At 42.1% G+C, this 14,348-nt stretch overlaps 1 long non-coding RNA gene and 1 pseudogene across 1 annotated transcript; one reads left to right on the top strand and one right to left on the bottom strand.

Annotated features, from left to right (window-relative positions):
- Positions 1–1,153: 1,153 nt before the first annotated feature.
- Positions 1,154–7,599, bottom strand: LOC119865838. The gene is made up of 3 exons (XR_005378211.1): positions 7,324–7,599; positions 6,745–6,973; positions 1,154–1,341 (listed from the first exon to the last, which is right to left on the bottom strand). It is a non-coding gene; the product is annotated as an uncharacterized LOC119865838 (long non-coding RNA).
- A 695-nt stretch (positions 7,600–8,294) lies between these two features.
- On the top strand, positions 8,295–12,680 carry LOC100686259 (annotated as a pseudogene).
- The last annotated feature ends 1,668 nt before the right edge of the window (positions 12,681–14,348 follow it).

Genomic DNA, 14,348 nt, shown 5'->3' with positions numbered 1-14,348 from the left:
CACCTATCTGCTTTTGCGCTATTTGTTTTAAATCTCCCTATTTGGGACACCTGGGTGGCTCCGTGATTAACCATCTGCCTTTGGCTCAGGTTATGATCTTGGGGTCCTGGGATCAAGTCCTTCACTGGGCTCCCCGCAGGAAGCCTGCTTCTCCCTCTGCCTATGTCTCTGCCTCTCTGTGTCTCTCATGAATATATAAATAAAATCTTTAAAAAAAAGTAAATCTCGCTATTCAAAGTTTTTCTTTTTCCATGATTGTATGGCATTGTTACACCCCTAGATTTTCTGTGAACCCCCCTTTTCTTCCCCACTTTGACTCCTCAGGTTCCACCTTTTCATAAGATGATGTATTTCCCATTCTTATTTCTATCCTGTAATTTATAGCCTTTGGCATTGCTTTCTCCTCTGGAGCATTCCATCCACTGCAGATCTAGGATTCTTAATTTCCTTGTTTTATTCTTTTTTTCTCTACAACTACTCTGAATGTCCTCACCTCCTGTCATTCCAATCCTAGCAGTTGCAAAGCTATTTCTTTTGAAATAAACATGTTTTTGATTGCTTTTCTTTGGTAAATATAGTGCTAGCTCATCCTTACCTATTTTGTTACATTTCACCTTTTCACAACCTGAAGTCCATTTTTAAAAATTGTGAATAATCTATATCTCGTCTGGAAATCCCTTCATAGAAACTTTATTTTTCTTGGACTTCTTATTTTCATTTTACCCTCCAAGATAAAGAAGGTAACATAGTTATGCTAAGTCCCTCCTTTCCCTTTGCCTTAAAAAAAAAAAAAAAAGATTTATTTATTTATTTATTTTGAGAGTGCATACGTGTGCATGAGCACTTGCAGCTGTGCTGCATGTGCACACGTGAAAAGGAGCAGGGGCAGAGGGAGAGAATCCTCAGTCGGACTCCCCACTGAGTGTGAAGGCTATGTGGGGCTCCATCTCACCACCCTGAGATCATAACTTGAGCTGAAACGAAGAGTCAAGTGCTTAACCAACTGAGCCACCCAGGTGGCTCACCTCTTTGCCTTTTTAATGATGTTCAGCATTTAGACATCTTCTTTGTCTTTTGGTTTTTTTTTTAAAGATTTTATTTATTTATTCATGAGAGACACATACAGAGAGAGAGAGAGAGAGAGAGGCAGAGACACAGACAGAGGGAGAAGCAGGCTCCATGCAGGGAGCATGATGTGGGACTCGATCCTGGGACTCCAGGATCATGCCGTGGGCCGAAGGCAGGCACTAAACCATTGAGCCACCCAGGGTTCCCCTAGACATCTTCTTTGTGATCAAAGTTTCTCAGGAACATTTTCTTGCACCATCACACCTAATGAACCTAGTGAAAAAAAAAAAAAAAAAAAAGGCAAAACCCAGTGAAGCCACATGTCTTTTGGAGGGGCAATTATACAGTTACTTCGATTTTTCACTTGTCATTAAGTAGTATTAGCTTAATGCCAACACAAACTATCAGAGAGGTCATACTGATGAGCCATAAATGTCACATAGTGAAAACAAAATGTTTGGAGGTTTTGTCTTGTTTTGTTTTGTTTTGTTTTGTTTTTTCCCCGCCTGATGCAATAACATTTTTAAAGTATTATTAACTTCATTACCTTAATATTTACCTGCAGAGAAGCTCATGATAGCCTTTTATTATTAGTTTTTTTTTTCCGCACTGGGAAAAATAGGTTTTGAGCCTACATTTTATTTTAATGATCTTAAAATTTTATGAAAGCATTGGAGGCATTGCACAGTAAAAAACCAAAAGCCTTGGAGGCTATTAATAATTCAGCATCTCAAGTTCATGTGGGAATGTTAATCCCACTTACCAAAGAAGAGTTCATTATGACTCATTATGATTAAGACCTTGTAACTGTGGAGATGTGGAAGTGTGAAAGTATGCTATTACAGACATATTGAGCATCAAATCCAGATATACCAGCTGAATAGATTATGAACATGAGTCTCTGATGAGTTTTCCTTGAAGGTCTTACTTTAAAAGTTAAACTCCAGTCTAGACTTGCAAAAAGTGGAACTTTATCCCAATTTGCTTCTGAGATTATCTTGCTAGATCTATAAAGGGAGCATCAACTATCTTAGAGTTCAATTAGTTAAATAAAAAATGAATCTTTCAAGCAATAAATAGTGTATATATTTTAAAGAAATGATTACATCATTTCAGAGGCTTTTGATAGACAGAAATGATAGATTTAGAAGAATGAGAGAAGATGGCCCAGACAGGTAGATGTTAAGACTCTAGGGTTGACTTGGGCATGGCCATTTTGGGGAGAACAGGAGTTTGCTCATTTTTCATACCGCATGTGCCTCTGGGATTAGAGGTAGGATTGGTGTCCTCCTTGCTGTTTCTGTATCACTTCCACAGTTTGGTTGATTATCATGCTTCATGGAGGCATTTGCCTTTTGGCTCTACTAGCCATTCTTCCTATTCATTGTTATGACCTCCTCATTACTCTGATTATTAATGAGTTTTGTATTGCTCTAATGGTGATCATCTCACCCCAATCTCTGCTATGATATGTAAACTCATGACCCACCCCATACTTTGGACTCCATTTTCTTGACCTTTTCTGTCCAATGACTTTCTTCTCTATTTCACTTCTATCCAATCCATGAGTCACACCCTGGAGCTTTAAACACCCAACACTTAAAAATTCTAACTCACAAATCTGACATTCACTCTGTCTGATTAAAGCCAGACTTTTTGTTCAATTACTTGTACTAACATCATCTTTCAAACTCGTGTGGGCATCAATTCTATTAACAGTTCTGGCTTCTCTCTGCTCATAAGCCTATTTTATCCTTACTTTCTTCCATATATTAGCTTAGATTTTGAACTATCATTTCAATGCATGTCCCTCTAATTCTGGTTGAAGAACTATGGGAGAAAATGTTACAGTGGGGGAGATATTCACCACCACAAATTCATGACTAGACAACTTCAGTTGTCTTTCATTTTTTTTTAAAGATTTATTTATTTATTCAGAGAGAGAGAGAGAGGCAGAGACACAGGCAGAGGGAGAAGCAGGCTCCATGCAGGGAGCCCAACGTGGTACTTGATCCTGGATCTCCAGGATCACACCCCGGGCTGCAGGTGGTGCTAAACCACTGCGCCACTGGGGCTGCCCTTCAGTTGTCTTTCAAACATTATCTGGAAATCTATCAATGCTACTCTGATTAACTTGTTTACCATCTCAGGCCACTATTCTTCTCAAACCTTCAATTCATCAATCCCTCCTCTTTTCTCTTGCTCTGGGCGTAACATCTACTCTTTACAAAGAAGATAGAATCCATCAGAGAGAATGTTCTCAACTTTCTTCTCCCTTTTCTCTAAGTTTGGTCCTTACACATGTGGTCAGGATCCCATCTTCTGCTGATTTAGAAAAGTTATGTCTTCCATAATCCACTCTCCCTTTGGTACCATCGACTTTTTCTTCTTTCAGTGGATCCCTCTGTTCAGCACTGAGGTATGTTCAAATGTCACCCATTTATATATATATATTATATATATATGTAAGATTTTATTTGTTTATTCATGAGAGACACAGAGAGAGATGCAGAGATATAGGCAGAGGGAGAAGCAGGCTCCTGATGCAGGACTTGATTCCAGGACCCTGGGATCAAGCCCTGAGCCAAAGGCAGACATTCAACATTGAGCCACCCAGGTGTCCCACTTATTTATATTTCTTATGGACCTACCCCATTCCACTTTTCTCTTCAGTACTCATCTTGCATTTACAGCCAACTTCTTGGAAGATTTGTTGTCTACACTCAACTTATCCACCCTTCTACTCCTTAATCAACATGCTCTGAAGTAGTTTCTGCTCTTTTGTAGAGATGATTCTTTTTAACATCAGAAGCAACCTTCATGTCACTAATCCAGCAGGACGCTTTTAGTTCTCTGTGAAACATCAGCCTTTGTGAAGCCATTTTTCTGATTTTCCTATCTCTCTATCTTCTCTGTCTCCTTTACCTGTCTGTCTTCTTCCCAAAGCATCACTTTACATTCTCTCCCTAGGCAATCTCATCCGTTCTTATGTCTCTATCATCAAGACTCCAGTACAATATCTTTATCCCATATTTCTCAGCTGTGGGATAAATATGCTACTTTCCAACAATGTATATATACCTGATATCCCCAAAGCACCGCAGACTCTGCATTTCTAAGCTAAACACATTGTTTCTCCCACTACCACCCCCTGGCCCAGCTTATTTGTATGAGGGTCTACTCTCTTGGTGAATGCTGTCACTAGCCATTCCTTTATGGAAAGAAGCTCAAAATGAAGAACTCATCCTTGACAATTCCATCTCCTTTGTCACCTATAAACCAATCTATGATTAAGTCCTGTTAATTTCTTTTGTTTTAAAGACTTTATTTATTTGAGAGAGAGCAAGAGCACAAGCAGGAGGCAGGGGCAGGCAGAAACAGAGGGAGAAGCAGACTTCCCACTGAGCAGGAAGCTAGACATGGGGCTCAATCCCAGGACCCTGAGATCATGAACTGAGCTGAAGGCAGATGTTTGACAGACTGAGCTACCCAGCTTCCCCTAAATCCTGTTAATTTCATCTATTTTCTTCCATCTGTACTGCCATCATCCTAGGTTTAGCTATCATCATCTCCCTCCTAAGCTATTACTATACCCCTAACCTCTTCCGTACATCTACTTTTGCTCCTCTTGAATCTCTTCTCCAAGTTACAGAAAATGTGATCTTTAAAAAATACATTTGTTATTACTTTCCTGCTAAATCTCCTTCAATGGGTCTCTATTGCTTTAAGGAAAAGATTAAAATCATTACCTTGTTCCTTAAAGCCCTGTAACATCTGACAGCTCTTTAACCTCATCTCTACCACTTATCCTGTTATTTCTTCTGCTTCAATGACTTCTCTTCATCTCCTCATATGCACCATGGTCATCTGCCCCAGGGCCTTTGAATGTATATCTCTTATTCCTTGGATATTCATACCCATTCCTTGCTCTTGCTTCCTTTACCAATAACTCATTTTTGTGGAAAATCTCAGGATAACTCTTATAAACCTGAAGGCCTTCATTTTCTGCTATGAAAAAATGTTTCTTTTTTTAAAAAACATTTTATTTATTTTATTTGACAGAGGAGGAGAGAATTTTAGCGCACGAGCAGGTGGGGAGGGGCAGAGGGAGAGGAAGAAGCAGGCTCCCCGCTGAGCGCCCCCCCAAAAATGTTTTCTTCTTATGGAAAACAATTGGAACCAAAGTGTCTATTGTCTGTTTTTCTTAAGCAAGTTATACCAAGATCTGTAATTCCCTTCCCCAGAAGAGAAAATATCATACCCTCAGAATGTCTTGTTCAGAGCCATTCTTTTGTTTCATAAGAATGTCTTGTTCAGAGACAAGTGTTCAAAAACAAATGTTTTTGTTTTGTTTTGTTTAGAGATTACACTTGCCTGCCTTTTTATATTATTAGAAAAAACGGGAGAAATTTGTTCCTTGGCATCCTGGATAAGGCAAGAGAATAAAGATTGATTTTCACCAAAGGCTGGCAATTTCAATTCTTAGAGAAGGTAATAAAAAGAATCAAAATGCCTTTCCCATTCCTTTATACAGTGACCCACCAGCACTGCAGAGGTATGGGCATTTGCAGTGATGTCCAGAATCTTAAAGATGTTGGAAGAATCCCACCTTTAGACAGAGAGCTAGAAGCACTGAGTGCAGTATTTTTTTTTTTTTTTTTTTGAGAGACCATAAAGGGGACAGTAAAGCCTTTTGACTCATCTTTCTCTCTGGGCCCTGATACTTACATCATGTTATATTGAAAACAAAAAAACAAAATGATGCCTCAACTGGCAGGTCTTAAGGATACTTCTACTCATCCTTTGGAACTTAGGTAAAATGTCATTTCTTTGAGCAAATCTTTCCTGAGGTCACAGAGGAGACAGTTCCTTCACTGCGTGCTCCCACAGCTTGCACTGGTTTTACCACAGAATAACCATACCATTTGTGGTTATGATATGGTGAGATTATTTGATTGGTATTTGACTTCTCTGTTGGGATGTTAACTCCAAGGGAACAGAAACCACACCCACATGGATCACCACTGTACTTCAGAGGTCTCTGCAGTGTTGGCTTGTGCTGGGTGTTTGATAAATATTGGTTGAATGAATAAATAGAGTGAATGAATGTAAGAGTGGAGAAAGTCTTTCATTTATTATTTATCTATCCATTTAGTAGTCTTGGAAATATAGAATCATAACCTGAAAATCCTATTAAATTTATACTTCAACATTTTTTATTCAAATTTTGGGGAAATTTCCTAAAGAGAGAAAATAGCATTAAAATAGAGCCAATTTCTGGGATGCCTGGGTGGCTCGGTGGATTGGGTGTCCGACTTGATCTCAACTCAGGTCTTGAGCTCAGGGTCCTGAGTTCAAGACCTGTGTTGGGCTCCATGTTGGTCATGGAGCCCACTTAAAAAAATAGAGTAGAGACAATTTCTTTGTGGATATAAAATACAATTATTCAAAAGTTCTCTTCCTGCTGACTTTGCTTTCTGAGATATCTATTAAGAGTGCTGAGCTCTTTATGTATGAGAATGTGTGTGTGTTTCATGCAGTCCTTCCCAGATCCATCTACAGTATGGCCTGGGTTTGGTGACTGTGGTGGCTGTTTGCAAAACCTGCTGTTCTCTGTTCCCCGCCCCCCCCCCCCCCCCCCCGTGACGCACAGCTCCTGTATTCACAATGACTCACTTTCTCCCAGGTGCTGCTACTGCTTCCCAGCAGGTCACGGTTATTGCCACTTGGCCTGATTTTGTGCTCTTAATGTTCCTTTTGTGGATCTTGTTCTATCTCTGCTCTTTGCATGACAAATGCCTGCTTGGCTGGCCTCCCTTGAAAAAGCAGGCTGCCGTAAGCATGACAGCAGGACTTCCGAACAAGCTGCATTCCAGACTGATGCTGAAGATCCTTGCCCTTCCATCTGTTTTAGGGAAGAAAAGACAAATTTAAACCTGACCTTGAATTCCTAAGTGTCATTTGGGAAGTAAACAAAATGACTCCGTGTTTTTGCAGCACATTAACTCTCCCACTAATACCACTCAGTGCTCTCTAACAGGCAATTTTCGTAACGAGCTTTTACATCATCCTGTCCAGCTTTGCACTTCTACCCCATTTATCTTGCACCCAGCCCCCGACCTATATGGTGAAGAACCCACTTTGGCTAGTTTTAAACTGTACCTTCCCTCCTGTTTCTGCCCATTATTCCTGGGTCCCTTCCCTCTTAAAAAACCTCTTTTGCTACCCCACCCCCCACCCCCACCTCCCACATACCTGCTTTTGTTATTTTTGCACTAAACAGCTTCCCTCTTCTGGAGATCCTCTTTGTCTTTTGCTTCTGCTGCTTTCATCTGTGCTGGGTAAATTAATTTCCTCAGCGACCAGTTCAGCTGCTGGAACCTCACTTTCTGTGTAGAATCCACTGGCTGCTGCCCCTGCTGGGCGCCACCCAGTCCCACCAACCAGGATGATGCAGACAGCTGTGGGGTCAAATTAGTTTTATGTTTCTTCCCAGAAATTTTAGTTAAGACAAAACCCAACCTTCCTGGGTGTTGACACAGTTTGGAACAAACAAGTTTTCAGGATGAGTAAATTTGGAATGTTCACTGTACAATGAATGATGACAGATGATCTGTCATTTTATTTTTATTTTTAAAAAATATTTATTTATTTATTTATTTATTTATTTATTTATTTATTTATTTATGAGAGACACAGAGAGAGGCAAAGACATAGGCAGAGGGAGAAGCAGGCTCCCTGTGGGGATCCCGGTGAGGGACTCTATCCCAGGACCCTGAGCCAAAGGCAGATGCTCAACCACTGAGACACCCAGATGCCCCTGCCATTTTATTTTTAGAACAAGAAGTCCAGTGTTTCAAATTTCAATGTGCATGTTCTACATTTATATGAAAATGTTAATTTGGGGCAGCCTGGGTGGTTCAGCGGTTTAGCGCTGCCTTCTGCCTAGGTCGTGATCCTGGAGACCTGGGATCGAGTCCCACATTGGGCTCCATGCGTGGAGCCTGCTTCTCCCTCTGTCTGTGTCTCTTGCCTCTCTCTCTCTCTCTCTCTCTCTCTCTCTCTCTGTGTGTGTGTGTCTCTTATGAATGAATAAATAAAATATTAAAAAACAAAACAAAAAAAAATGCTAATTGTTAGGAAAATCTTTTGTTTGTCATTTATGTAGAGAGGTGACATTATATTTATATTATTATGGTTGTTTAAACACTTGCTTGACCACCTAGATGTTGAAAGGTCCATCCCGATATAGCCTCATCTATGATATATTAGTTGCTCCTGTGGACCTGGGTGTCCTCTTTGACTCTTCTACTCCTGTTTTGACTAAAGCATGTGAATTTAGCACTATTCTCTTTATTTCACCACTTAGTTACATCCTTCTTTGCACTTTCCTCTTCTATTATCATTGCCATATCTTCAGGGAATCTCAAAATTGAGATTGTTTTGTTACAACTTGTAACAAGCAGAATCAGTACCTAAATAGAGGCTATTTTGTTACCTGGTGATACGCCTTAATTCTTGTCATTCTGGTTTGATAAGTAATCAGTCTGAGGCTGCCCACTATTTCAGCCAAGGCATGGGTCTCGTGAATTTTTTGTCAAATTGCTCCATTGCAGAGAGGTAGGAACCAGGATGTCATTTTTCTTTTCCTGTTGTGGAATTTTCAATTACCATATAAAATTAATCATGTACCCATTAAAACCATCTACCACATAGCTTTTTAATTTGACTGTGAACTACCATTTTCAAATGCATAATGACATATTTTCACAGAATCACGGATTATGATTAATCCCCTCTCCTTTAAATTCAGGGACAGCTTAGTTGTGAAAAACAGAATGGGGGCTGTCTGGAAGTCTTAGTCTAAGGTCCTCTAGATGTAATTAACATTCAACTCTACTTTCCAATATCATTTAGATTGTGGAAGCTGCTAGCATTTTGGAGCATTTCGTTTGCATTCAATGAGTTTACAGCTACAGAGAAACTGCAAATTTTTTACTCTTTAATCAATTCTGCATATTTTAGATTCCTCTGGAGAATTAATTAAATATTCAGTTATTTTAAAACTTGATCGTTGAAGGGGGAAATTGTGATTAAATAACACTCTTGCTATAAGAGACACTCAAAAACTTCGGTCTAGAATATATCATGTAGGAGGAGGTGTAACAAGCAGTCTCTCACCTTCAGGTTTCTGAGTTTCTCCAGATGTCTCTTGTGCTCATTTTTTCCATGGTAATTATATTAGTGTTTGAGAAAGAATGATCTGGTAGTGAAGATCTAGAGATAGAATTGGCATGATGACATCGTCTGAGAGTGGAGACTTTACAGATGACACTTACAGTCTGACTCTTCAAGATGTTGCTCTGTGACCTCTGCCGATGGCTATTTTTTTCAATGCCATAGTTTGGATCTGCTGAATGTTACACAGTTGGATAAAGGCTAGTGATCTGGGGGAAGAAATAGAACCCTGGTACCCTCCTGGATAAGACTAGTGAACTTTTCTATAGAAAAAAATCTATGTAAAAAAGTATCTGTGTACAGAAATGCTTAGAATTTTCTCATCTTACTTGATATCACAGATCTGTATTACTTTCCCCAGGTAATTCTTTAGAGAAAGAGAAAGAGACTGGTGTGTGTGTACATTAATTTGGTTTATTTTTTTAAAGGTTTTATTTATTTATTCATGAGAGACACACAGAGGGAGAGAGGCAGAGACACAGGCAGAGGGAGAAGCAGGCTCCACGCAGGGAGCCCGATATGGGACTGGATCCCGGGTCTCCAGGATCACGCCCTGGGCGGAAGGCAGTGCCAAACCGCTGAGCCACCCGGGCTGCCCCCATTAATTTGGTTTAAAATGCATAATTTTAATACTAATAGAATGCTAAGCATGTACTCATCTGTGTATTTATTGAACATTATAAATAAATATACTTATTTAAGTATGTAGACTTAGGAAAAACATGTAGTTGATTTCATTTGCTTGCCCACACATATTGGTTCCTGCCTAAATGTGATTTGGCAACAATAACAGCTTGGATTTTAGGATTTTTATTCTGTCAGATTCTGGACTAACTGCTTTGAATACTTATCCCATTTTATCCTCACACACTTCTAAAACCCATTTTACAACTGAGCAAACACGTTTGGCCTCATGAGGGTTCCCCATGACTGCTTTAATGAGGAAGAAGCGTTTTGAGCTAGACTTAGTGTTCTGAGCCCCTGGCTGGCAGGAGTCAGAAGTGTATTGTGCAATTTGAGCCCATGCAGGCTGGCCTGAAGGAGTGATGAAAGTTAGTCCTTCCCCAGGGAGGAACTCTGAGCAGCCCATATTTTTTATCTTTTAAGTCTGGAAAGGAGAATGGCCTGATGTAACATTTTACACATTACAATCAATGAGTAATAGTTTGGTTGATGACAGGTTTTACTGAAGACCTTAGTTATACATGGTCTCCCACACAACTTTGCTCTGACCAAGGACTCAATTTATAGTGAATCAACAAAGGCAATGGGTTCATACTCAGTTATTTGTTGATCTTGACATGTTCCCTACAATCCAGAAGCAGCTGGTTCTATAGAAAAACCTACTGAAGATTAACTTACGGTGCTAGCTGGCACATAGGTACATTGCAAAGTACTCTATGCAAGTTTTCAATTTTATGCTCTTGGACCAATTTATGGTGCTTTTCCTGGTTAGAGTACACGAACCTTAGAACCAAGGAATATAAATAACTACACCTAACAACTAATGCAGAATTTTTGCTTCTATTCATGTGACCCTGGGTCCCGTTGGTTAGAACCTCAAACACTCAAGGGTTGAATGTGATTGTAGGGAAACAAAACAATAGTCCCACTGAATTGGAAATTGTGATTATGAGCAGCCAGCAGCCACCGCACCTGCAAGACCACAGGATGGTAACAAACCCGCTGAGACTAGTCAACCTCAATCTAGCACAGGGGGTTACAACCAGCCCAGCCTAGGATATGGACAGTTATCTAACAGTTATCCCCAGGTACCTGGGAGCTACCCCACGCAGCCAGTCACAGCACCACCATCTTATCCTCCTACCAGCTACTCCTCTACACAGCCGACTAGTTATGATCAGAGCAGTTACTCTTAGCAGAACACCTATGGGCAGCCGAGCAGCTATGGACAGCAGCCACCCACTAGTTATCCCCCCCAAACTGGATCCTACAGCCAGGCTCCAAGTCAATATAGCCAACAGAGCAGCAGCTACGGGCAGCAGAGTTCATTCCGACAGGACCACCCCAGTAGCATGGGTGTTTATGGGCAGGAGTCTGGAGGATTTTCCGGACCAGGAGAGAACCGGAGCAAGAGTGGCCCTGATAACCGGGGCAGGGGAAGAGGGGGATTTGATCATGGAGGCATGAGCAGAGGTGGGCGGGGAGGAGGATGCGGTGGAATGGGCGCTGGAGAGCGAGGTGGCTTCAATAAGCCTGGTGGACCCATGGATGAAGGACCAGATCTTGATCTAGGCCCACCTGTAGATCCAGATGAAGACTCTGACAACAGTGCGATTTATGTGCAAGGCTTAAATGACAATGTGACTCTAGATGATCCGGCTGACTTCTTTAAGCAGTGTGGAGTTGTTAAGATGAACAAGAGAACCGGACGACCCATGATCCATATCTACTTGGACAAGGAAACAGGAAAGCCCAAAGGTGATGCTACAGTATCCTATGAAGACCCACCAACTGCCAAGGCTGCTGTGGAGTGGTTTGATGGGAAAGATTTCCAAGGAAGCAAACTTAAGGTTTCTCTTGCTCAGAAGAAACCTCCAATGAACAGCATGCGGGGTGGTATGCCTCCCCGTGAGGGCAGAGGGATGCCACCGCCACTCCCTGGAGGTCCAGGGGGCCCAGGAGGTCCTGGGGGCCCCATGGGTCGCATGGGAGGCCTTGGAGGAGACAGAGGTGGCTTCCCCCAAGAGGACCCCGGGGTTCCCGAGAGAACCCATCTGGAGGAGGAACCGTCCAACGCCGAGCTGGGGACTGGCAGTGCCCCAATCCGGGGTGTGGAAACCAGAACTTCGCCTGGAGAACAGAATGCAACCAGGGTAAGGCCCCGAGGCCTGAAGGCTTCCTTCCACCACCCTTCCCGCCCCCGGGCAGAGGCGGCCCTGGTGGCCTGCCGGGAGGAAGAGGTGGCCTCAGGGATCGCGGTGGGCCCGGTGGGATGTTCAGGGGTGGCCGCGATGGAGACAGAGGGGGCTTCCGTGGTGGCCGGGGCTTGGACCGAGGTGGCTTTGGCGGACGAAGACGAGGCGGTCCTGGTGGGCCCCCCTGGACCTTTTTTTTTTTTAATTTTTAATTTTTATTTTTTTATTTATGATAGTGAGAGAGAGAGAGAGAGAGGCAGAGACACAGGCAGAGGGAGAAGCAGGCTCCATGCACCGGGAGCCCGACGTGGGATTCGATCCCGGGTCTCCAGGATCGCGCCCTGGGCCAAAGGCAGGCGCCAAACCGCTGCGCCACCCAGGGATCCCCCCCTGGACCTTTGATGGAACAGAGGGAGGAAGAAGAGGCGGCGTGGAGGACCTGGAAAACTGGATAAAGGCGAGCACCGTCAGGGGCGCAGGGACCAGCCCTGCTAGACGCAGAGGCCCCAGCAGAGCTGCCTGGACTAGCAGGTTTATTTTTTAAACCAGAAAATGTTTTAAATTTATGATTCCATATTTACAATGTTGGCCACAACATTATGATTATTCCTTGTCTGTACTTTAGTATTTTTCACCATTTGTGAAGAAACATTAAAACAAGTTAAATGGTAGTGCGCCGAGTTTTTTTTCCTTCTTTTAAAGATAGTTGACTAAAGACTGAACAATGAGAACCCCTTGTGAGCATGCTCAGTATCATTGTGGAGAACCAAGAGGGCCTCTAACTGTAACAATGTTCATGGTTGTGATGTTTTTTTTTTTTTTAATAAAATTCCAAATGTTTATAAACAAAAAAAAAAAAAAAAAAAGGGAAATTGTGATTATGACCTGACCATTTTGATCTCCTCCTGCCATTGCAATAGAAGGCTTTGATGTTGATACCCATCTTGATCCTAGGTGTCAAGATGAAGGTGACCTGTGGTTGTGACATCGAGGTGATGTTCTGGGGTAATTCCTCCTTCTTTTGTAGCCAGAGGTAAAGTTGAATGGAGTGCTACTGCAATTGCCTAGAGGCAGGAACCCCAAACCCAGATCCCTCTGAAATTTAAAGATTTGAATGACTTTACCAGGAAACAAAGCCCTGAACAGCAAATTGTAGCCAGGACCCAATGACCACGTAGACTGATACAATGTAGTTGTGGATACAATGACTATGGAGTCCTTCCTACTTGAATTTCCTTCTTTGTGGTGAATGTGTAAGAACATCTCTTGCTGTCTGACTTCTCCCCCTTTAAACTCAGAACCTGATAGATTTGAGTTAAACAGATCCCTGCATGTTTCCTTTTTCTCTCCTCTGCCTTCCCAACATGGTAGCAGTAGAGCTATTCATGTTATGATTTGTCATTGGTTTCTGGATACTGAGATGTGATTATGATAGAACAAGAGGTCTTGACATTGAGAGAGCCTGGATTTAAACTGGTGTGAGAACCAGTGCCCTGTCTTCCTTTTGGGAGAGGGTTTGTGAGCTTTTGACTTTATAAGGGTGGTTGCATTTTGTTAGGTAGGAACTTTGGGGGAAACTTAATTAGAGAAAGAATAACCTAGGCGAAGTTGACAGGCAAAGACATGAACTGGAATAGATGTTTGTCCTTTTTCTGGCTTCCCAGCACTCAAATCTGCCTTCTAATTTGGAGGAAATCTCCATGGGAGGCAGAGCCCTGTCTTCAACAAAAGATGAAGAAGGTGAGATACTCCCTCTCTGCCTCCTCTGGCAGCTATGAAATGGGCATGTGTCCTAGATTTAGCCATTCAAATGCTCCCAGTAGGGAATTAGACTCAAGTGAGAGAAACAAGATGCAGAGATCTCTTAAAATTTACCTCATGGTGAGTGGATGGATACTAGCATCTTGGGCAGCCCGGGTGGCTCAGCAGTTTGGCGCCCCCTTCAGCCCAGGGCGTGATCCTGGAGACTCCGGATCAAGTCCCACGTCAGGCTCCCTGCATGGAGCCTGCTTCTCACTCTGTGTCTCTGCCTCTTTCTCTCTCTCTCTCTCTCTCTCTCTGTCTTTCATGAGTAAATAAATGAAATCTTAAAAAAAAAAAAGGATACTAGTATCTAGTATTGAGTGACAGCAGAGTCTAGTTGTGTATGATCCAGCAGTAGTG

This window comes from Canis lupus, chromosome 25, assembly GCF_011100685.1.
Source record: "Canis lupus familiaris isolate Mischka breed German Shepherd chromosome 25, alternate assembly UU_Cfam_GSD_1.0, whole genome shotgun sequence".
Classification (NCBI taxonomy): domain Eukaryota; kingdom Metazoa; phylum Chordata; class Mammalia; order Carnivora; family Canidae; genus Canis; species Canis lupus.
The sequence above is the reverse complement of the archived record's forward strand: the minus strand, read 5'-3'. Positions and strand labels throughout refer to the sequence as shown.